Source organism: Porites lutea, chromosome 1 (assembly GCF_958299795.1).
Source record: "Porites lutea chromosome 1, jaPorLute2.1, whole genome shotgun sequence".
NCBI lineage: Eukaryota > Metazoa > Cnidaria > Anthozoa > Scleractinia > Poritidae > Porites > Porites lutea.
The window spans coordinates 8,367,099-8,375,568 of record NC_133201.1 but is presented as its reverse complement, the minus strand read 5'-3'; positions in this window follow the sequence as shown (position 1 = coordinate 8,375,568).

Here is an 8,470-nt window from a genome sequence, read left to right as displayed (position 1 = left end):
TGTGCCATGGGTAAATGGAAAATCGGTTTGAAAAAGGTATAGAGTTTGTCTAGAGAAGGAAAGTTGGTCTTGACTGAAATAATGGGGACCTTAATATCCAGCGACGGTGACTGCAAAAGGAACGTCAGGTTTAAAGGTAATGTTACACGGGGCAATTTGCAACACAGCATTACAACATGGTTGCAACATTGTTTCGAATGGTTGCAACATTCCCAGTGCTGTGTTGTGCAAAAAATCGTCGTTACGAATTGTTTCGTGTAACATTACTTTAATAAGCAAGACAACAACTTTGCACGTGCATCACGCGTATTTTACATTTCTTTGCCGTCACTTCATGCCTAATAGGGACTTTAAGATCCAACGAGAACAAGAACGTCAAAAAAACAATTGGTTTAATAAGCAAAACAACAACTTTGCACGTGCATCACGCTTCTTTGTACATTTCTTTCCTGTTTTGCACGACTACGAAGTGAAAATGCCTAACTTTGCGTTTTATGGAGGACGTAAACAAGCAACGACGAAACTTTATTTTCTCTTTCTGAGCTTGGCTATGGACCCTTGAAATTCAGCTTCAGGAGGGTTCGCCTACATTTGGCAAAGTAAGTGGGTAGGAATAATTGCTATTAAGAATAAAGGAACGCAAATTCACTTTTTAAGCGATGCTCTCGTTGTCGTCGCGTCGTTGGATCGTAAAGCCCCTAATTTCACGTTTATGGAGGTCGTAAACAAGCAATGAACGTCAATGACAAACTCCTCTTTCTCTTTCTGAACTTTGATAAGGCTTTTAGGAATTGAACTCCAGGAGGTTTCGCATACATTTGAAAAACTAAGTAAGCTAGAATAATTGCGATGCTTCAAAAAACCGGAATTTTACAGTGTAAGCTGAAAGTGCTGTTTACCATTTAACCACCTTTAATTTTATTAACCCTGTGTTTACTCATTGGCTAATTTGTCAGGTATATGCAAAGGATTACTACAAGCTAAACTGAGGCTTGTCTAAAATAAGCATAGTGTAATTGGATGAATCGGCTTTGAGCTGTAATCGGTATTTTAGTGCAATGCCGCAGTTGATTAATTAAGATTCGGCACGTTCAGGTTCAGATGAGTTTATTTTTGCGTTGCCTTTGGTGGAAACCTAAAACGAGCCTTCATCAAGTGAAATCTTCATTGAGGAGTGGACTTGGAGTTCATAAAGGTAAGCATTGAATATCTAAACAACGTTAAAGATAGATAAGAAGTGATTAGCCTAGTTTAACTCTTACTTCGTTGTGGAAAGGTGGCCCATAGAGCATTAAACCGTTTCACCCACGATACATTTATGTATAAAAGCATTGCAGTTCAAACTTTAGAATGCGAGGGTAGGCATCAGGGCATGACAATTTTGTGCTCAAGACATGTTTTTTCAGTCGATGCAGTCTGTCGTTTCTAAACTAAGCACAAGGGCCCAAAGCTTGTAGCCTTTATCCACTCCATAAACGTCTTGCCCGGGGGGGGGGTACCCCCTTATATAAGTCATATAGGTATGTGCCGCCCCAAAGGGTATGGTTTAGGGGCCTTTTTGGTCTGAAAACGGGTATACACTTTGCCAATTTTGGTCTTGTGTCGGGTATGGTTTTCGAGGGACTTACGGGAGTGTATGAACGTATTTACTGCTTCAATTCCAAATAAATAAGAACGAAATAGAAATATGCGAATTCTAACTACATTTGTGGAATTTTTTGTTTGCGCTGTAATCTTAGTATTTATGATGACATAATTTCTGCCAAAAGGCCAAGTCTAAAAAACGGGTAAAGATTTTAGAGGTCTGATCTGAAAACGGCTCTGGAAAATGACATTTTTTGGTCCGAAATAGCGTCAGGATTTTGAGAACCGGGCGTCACACCCCAAGCAAGAATTCCCAGGTGTACCCCCGGGCTTCTTTCTGAATGAATTTAAAAATATTGGGTGCCTCCAATACCAAACCAACTGACGACGACTTATCGGGTAAGGGAATGACTCTAGTTATTCGCCATTTTTTTCAGCAAAATACTTTTGCTTTGTTATGTAATTGTGATTTCATAATACATTCCCTCACGAATCGTAATTATTATGATGTTTACTTTGCGTGAGATGTTTATCTATTCGTCTGGCGGTTTTATGACATGCTGTTCAGCTATAAGAGTTCCCTAATTAATTAACGGCGCTTTCTTGCTCGTGTTCCGGGTGTGCGCGTGTGCGTATGTGGGGCGGGGGGGGGAGGGTTGCGGTGGTAACTAACTCGAAACCTCAAATTGCTAACGGCACGTACATTCAGGCTTGGGTCCAGCCGGAAGGACAATTGACCTAAAAGCTAACTTGGCTATCCCTGGAAAGGGTGGGGGTGGGTTGGGGAGACGGGGACTCACACGAGGGTAGAGGTGTTAGGGTTAGAGAGAGCCGAGACCTCAAACGCTGACCCGTTTAAGACAAAAATTGCTCATTTGGCTTCCATGTCGACCGTAGGACAAGGGACTTAATTTCATGACCCTTTATCTTTTTGTTTTGCATGCAGAATTAAGCCCCTTTTTAAGCTAAAACTCTAATGGATTGGATTTTCTGGCGAAAAAAAAATACTGACTGTTGGTACCACAATAGTAGATTGCTCATCGCCAATCACCAACCTTCTCACTCAGTTAAAGGCTTCTGTCTAAAAAGACACCCTATTCAAGACGCTAACTAGTGAAATTGTATACCTTGTCTGAGGCTCAAGACCCTAAAAATCATACGCCCTGTTTAGGCCCACATACCCGTTTAGGCCAAACAAGGGAGTGCCATCCTAGACCCTAACTCGAAACCTGTAATTAAAAACACCAATTCTCAAAAGATAGCAACCCCTGTGTTAAATCTTGGCCTTTTAAAGACAAAAGGCAAGATACACGTCCTGTTGGTTCTATACCAACAAGTCAGGCATTTACACCCATTTTGGACTAAGCTGCCCTATGGCTATATACACTTCATGAGACCGCCCTGACACGTTTCAGGCTCAGAGGGGCCAAGAAACAACACCCTGTCACACGGAACTCCATCTCCCCCCCCCCCCCCACCCCCCGCGTTTTTCCTCTCCACTGCCGGAAGGCCTACTTTCTGTTGGCAGTGTTACCGATAAAGAACAAATGGAATTGTTTATCATGCACAATTACACTCCAACCGATAAACAACTACCATGAGACAAGACTACTGAAAGAAATGTCGACAGAAAAAGTCCTTCTTGCCATGGATTAGTCTGTTTTATAGAGGGAGGATTAAGTACTATTTTCACCTTTATATTGCCTTTGAAATTGCAAAGTATTCCATTCCCTTTTCCTTGTATTGCAAGCTACCAATGATAGGTTAGATGTAAAATTTAGTCCCCCGTCCTCTCCCGCTCCCTAATCAAAGATGGAAGAATGGCGCGTTTTTGCTTTCGCTTGTCTTCATCCTTGATTTCGGAGGGATGCAGAGGATTACTTTTCCATTTTATTCTGTCTAAGATTGTAAGTCTAAAATAAGTTTGAACAATTTATGCCCATTGCGCAATTGCGCGGTACATTGTAAATACACATGTTTAAGCTACTTGCAATCTGCTAATTAAATTTTGGAGTTTAATTATAGCTTCTTGAGCTTGAAGACCAGAATTGGTTTTTCTCACCTATATATGAAATTCCTTATAAGGTATTTTTTTCGAAACTTTTGGCAACGTCTCAAGAAATCGAACTTCAAGATCTGACTTTGTAAACTTCAAATTATGTTTCTTCCGATCCGAAAAAGGCTTAGTTTTACTTGACTGTTGTTATTGTTATTGTTGTGACTTCCTTAACACGCAACATCTTTTTTTATATAAGGAAAGATGGATTATAAGTTGTCTCACGGCTTCAATCTTGAAAAAAGTGGCACACTTCGCGAAGATATAGCTCATCTAGGTGCTGTCATAAGTTGCAAGGTCAAATTGCTCTTTAACTCCAAACTTAGCTTTTCCGACAAAATAACGTATGTTTGTAGTAAAAACAAGATAAAGACGGTGTTTTTTATTTGGGTTTGAAAGATTTGTCTCTTGTAGCCTCACGTGCCTGACAAGGAAGTTGGCAGCTTAGGAAGGAAAAGATCTCGGGAAAATTCTGGAAAGTCTAATCAAAATCTGCGTTGTGTCAGGAGATATACTAAATTAGATGCCGTGACTTATTTCAGTGAAATCGAGAAGAGAAGGATTCAGAAGTAACCCAAAAAAAAAGAAAAAGAAAGAGAAAGAAAAAACTTTGGAAAGGCATCTGAAAGCTGAGCTCGTGAAGTATGTGAGTTACGTCATGGTATTTTACTTTTTGAATAACTGGATCTTAAAAGCAGCTGACGAATCTTAAGACTGAAAACGAGAACATCATACGTAACAAAATCGTTTCCCCTTGAAGTGCAACAGTGTACGTTTTCCATCTTTGCGAATTCATTATTTGGTCACAGTGAAATGGTCAGCCCTGTATGTCCTGTCTAAGGTGACAATTGTTCAACTTTCCAGGTTTTAATCTTGACGGACTTTGTTTTAACATGAAAGCAAATCACCATTGCCTCGCAAAATGATATCATGTTTGGTATGTTACAAGCTAATTTCGCTTTTCAAAGACACTTCACGCATGACAGAGATGTGATTGGCTTTTCCACTTCTTGAAGTAGCGAACTCAGCTGCAACAGGCAAGCATTCTTGTTGACGTTTTGTTGTGGCAGTGTCATTCCTCGATCTCTGGAAGATAGGAAAGACCCCTCGCTACCTCGCACAATTTGTGGAAAGCTGTATGGCGAATTAGTCTCATTCAAAAACAAAAAAAATCCGCAGACGAATCTAAATGTATCTTTTGTAATAAACTGTTTTTGACAATGCATTAGTAAGTTATTTATTTCTCTATTTGATATGTTTACTCTTTTTGAATTTCAAACTATATGTACTTTTTTGGTTTTGTTTCGTTTATTTTTTTCCGTGAAGACCGCGGCTTGCAGACTATCGCGAGATAGTAAGTGCTACCCTCGAAAACTGTTTATTATTATTATTATTATTATTATTATTATTATTATTATTATTATAATAATTATTATTATTATCATTATTATAGACATTATTATTATAAACAAACTCGAAAGCTAAAGCTAAAAATCAAATCCACGCCTTCTCGCGCCCTCTCCCATTTAAGGTCAAGGGATCGCGTGATTCCGTGTTTTTTCATACCATTTATCTACTTGAAAAAGGTATAGTTTAATTAAATTTACCTGCGTATAATTGACAACAACAATTAGTAATTTTTAATACGCTTTCCGCAATAATTAAAATTGTTGACAGCCTATCTGTCGAGGGAGGAGTGAGTTTCATGCACTTGAGCTGTAATGGCAGTTTAAACCAAGTTTTTAAATGTTATTTTGGTAAAATGCTATACTTTCTCGTTGTCGACAATTGAAGCATCTCCTTGATTCAGGTAATCTGGTATTTGAGATGATATGAGAGGTATCATTTTTTTTTTCATGAAAGTTCTATACGAGTTTCTAATTTTAGTTTAATCTTGTGAGTCTCTTTATTATGCAAAGATTCTACTACAATGTTTCCGCCCGTAGAAACCCCTGGGATCCAGCCCCTCTTATTTAAGGGGTGGAGGTGGATTTAGAAAGTTACTCCACCGGTTCCGCAGAAATCAAAAGTCTTGAATAGGACAAAACAGTTTCCATGGCTACTCACGGTTTGCCCAAAATCGATATGGCTCTACTCATGCGCAAGGTACTGATTGATGGTTCCCAATGTTATTATGGCTGGTCGAGAATTTGTCTAAAGATTTCATCTCTTTTGCTATTTTCTTACATATCGAAAGGCGTAGTCAGACTTTTTTCTTCAATTTGAAAATCTCTCGTCTCACTGCATTGTAAAAGCAGTTCGTCACGTTAATCCCCGGATCGTACGTAGGAAAAAAAGCGTAGCCCCGCCTTGGTACAAATTATTTCCCCCCTTTTTTTCTGGGTAATGAGATTTTGCAAAAATTTAAACGCCTTTTGACGAGCTCTTCAAGATGATTTGTTTGTTCTGCTAGGGACCTGTGACGTCATCGTCGCCATCCTGTCCGCCGTCTTGGATTAAAGAATTACAAAGTATCGTCCCTGACTTCATGCCATGCGTGTGTATTCTATTTGAGAAGTTACCAGGATAACAAATTTTTCAAAAATGCAGTAATTAATTTTATAAACGTCTTTTAAACTGGTTGTATGATTTTTGTCTCATATCATGGAAATCCAAGATGGCGGCTCCAAGAAGTCAAGACAATGATTAATGTAATGTAATGTAATGCTCCGGATAAGAGAACAAAAATCCATGTCGTCTTTACATTATTAAAAAGAACGACAACAAAATAAAATGTTAGGAGACAGAACTATCTTGCGCTGTAGCTGAACATAAAACTTCATTAACAGACCCAATTAAAAGATACTGCCAGTCGGTCCGTGTGGCACTGGAATGAGGCATGATCGATCAAGTTTTTTTTGGCACATGTCTTTTTTAGCAATTTGAATAATGTGTATCATTGTGAAGCCACCATTCATTAAGACAATAGCTAACAAATTTAGAAAAACTCTTGTTGGGTTTCTTTCATCTCCTACCAGTGTGGCACATGTCTTGGTATTTTTTAAATTGCAATTCTTGGTACCAAGAAATCTTGAGGAAGCAAATTTCAAGTTTAGTTTTAAATTACAAAATCGTTTTTGCTGTGGTGTTGCAATTGTGGAAGTGAGTGTTTTGATGAAAAGGCGACATTCTGAACTTTTATCAGTTCAGTCTATCACTCAAAGATCAATGTCATCAGTCCAAGTAGCTGAAGTAGCTGTAAGCTGAGTCAGGATATAACAGTGTGGTCTTGGAGTAAAGATCAATTATCGAAATTCAAGGGGAAAAAATCTTGATGATAAAATTACTCTTTCTGAACAGAAATTGGGAAGTGAAAAACAATTAGAATTTAAACTTAAGAGGTTAAACTTGATTGGTAATGTAACACTATAAGATTCCAGCAACCGACAGACTCGGTACGGATGAAACTGCATTTGTTCGCGTCCTCGAGCATTTAATCGACCTTCAACGTCTTGGTGATATTTTTGTGAGTATTTTCCACAGCACAGCAAACGTCACCGGCGATCCGTCCAGTAATCCGCACTTACACCATCTGGATTTACTTAGTTTTGTCTGCATGAAAAATGTCGATACAATACGCTGTCATTCTACCCAAATACTGATAGTACCCAATCAGAATGAAGAATCGAACTATCGCAAGACTGAAAAATTATGGAGTAGAGCCAAGTAGTCGACAGGTGATTATGTGGGGTATCTCCAACGATAAAAAAAAAGTACCTTTCTTGGAATATTGCGGAACCCAGAACATATTTGTTGCTAGTTTTTTTTTAATTGGTTGATCAGACATTCGGATCATTTTGTTCATTTGCACAAGTTAGAATCGCGTCGTAAACGTCGTGTAGAAAAGAAAGAACTGTTGGTCAGCAGTCTTTTAAAAAGTGAATGGTATTTTCTCATTCGCGGAAAATAAACTTCTGTTGTCCTAGGGGACTTGATTGCAACTTTAACTTATACAATGATCTGCGAGGAAATACGATAAGATAGTATAGTCTCCATCACTACAGAATCCAAATGGGCAATAAACACCTTGGATAGCTTAGCATACTAAAGACCTCCTTCAAAGACGACCAGAAGAAATCATTTTTGAATGTCATACATTACTTCTGGCACGTTTTCAAGTTCACCATTTAAAAAAAAAAACTGTTGAAAAAAAGTAACAGCATTATAAATGGCTTTACGCTCAGGGAGAACATTCCTAAGATGTAACTTCATATGCTGATCAGGTTAATATACTCTGCGACTCAGGATGAAGTCCTTGAAAATTCAACAGTGAAGAATTTAGGTTGGAAAAGCTGAAGTTTAGCATTAACTGCCATCAATAGTTTAAAACTAATTCTTAACACCACACCCTTTGGAAGCTAGACTTATTAGTTAAGTTATTTTACGTATAAATAGTTTTAAAAAACGATTACGATCCCGTTGACGACAAGGAACTCTCAAGATTGGCGTAATCTGCAAAAATTCCATCCCAGATGAGGATCTCTCCCAGGAGGTATAAAGAAAGTGATCTCGTTATGGTATTTTAATGACTCTAGTACATTCTTTAGACAAAATTATAGCCTGCGTAGCAGGCGCTTGGAAGTAGTGTGCACAAGAAAAAACGGGCGCGCGAGAAGGGGCTCCCTCACCTCTCGCGTGTCTCCCTCGCGCGCGCCCGTTCTCTCTTTCGCCCACTACTTCCGAGCGCCTGCTACGCAGGCTAACAAAATTAATTGTTTTTACTACTACCCGTAGAAGGTTTGTAATTTTCACATGTAGGTATTTCAAATTAAGCTGAAATACCACTGCTCTAAACCAATCAAATTGCAGAAATTTCTCATGTAGTAGTAT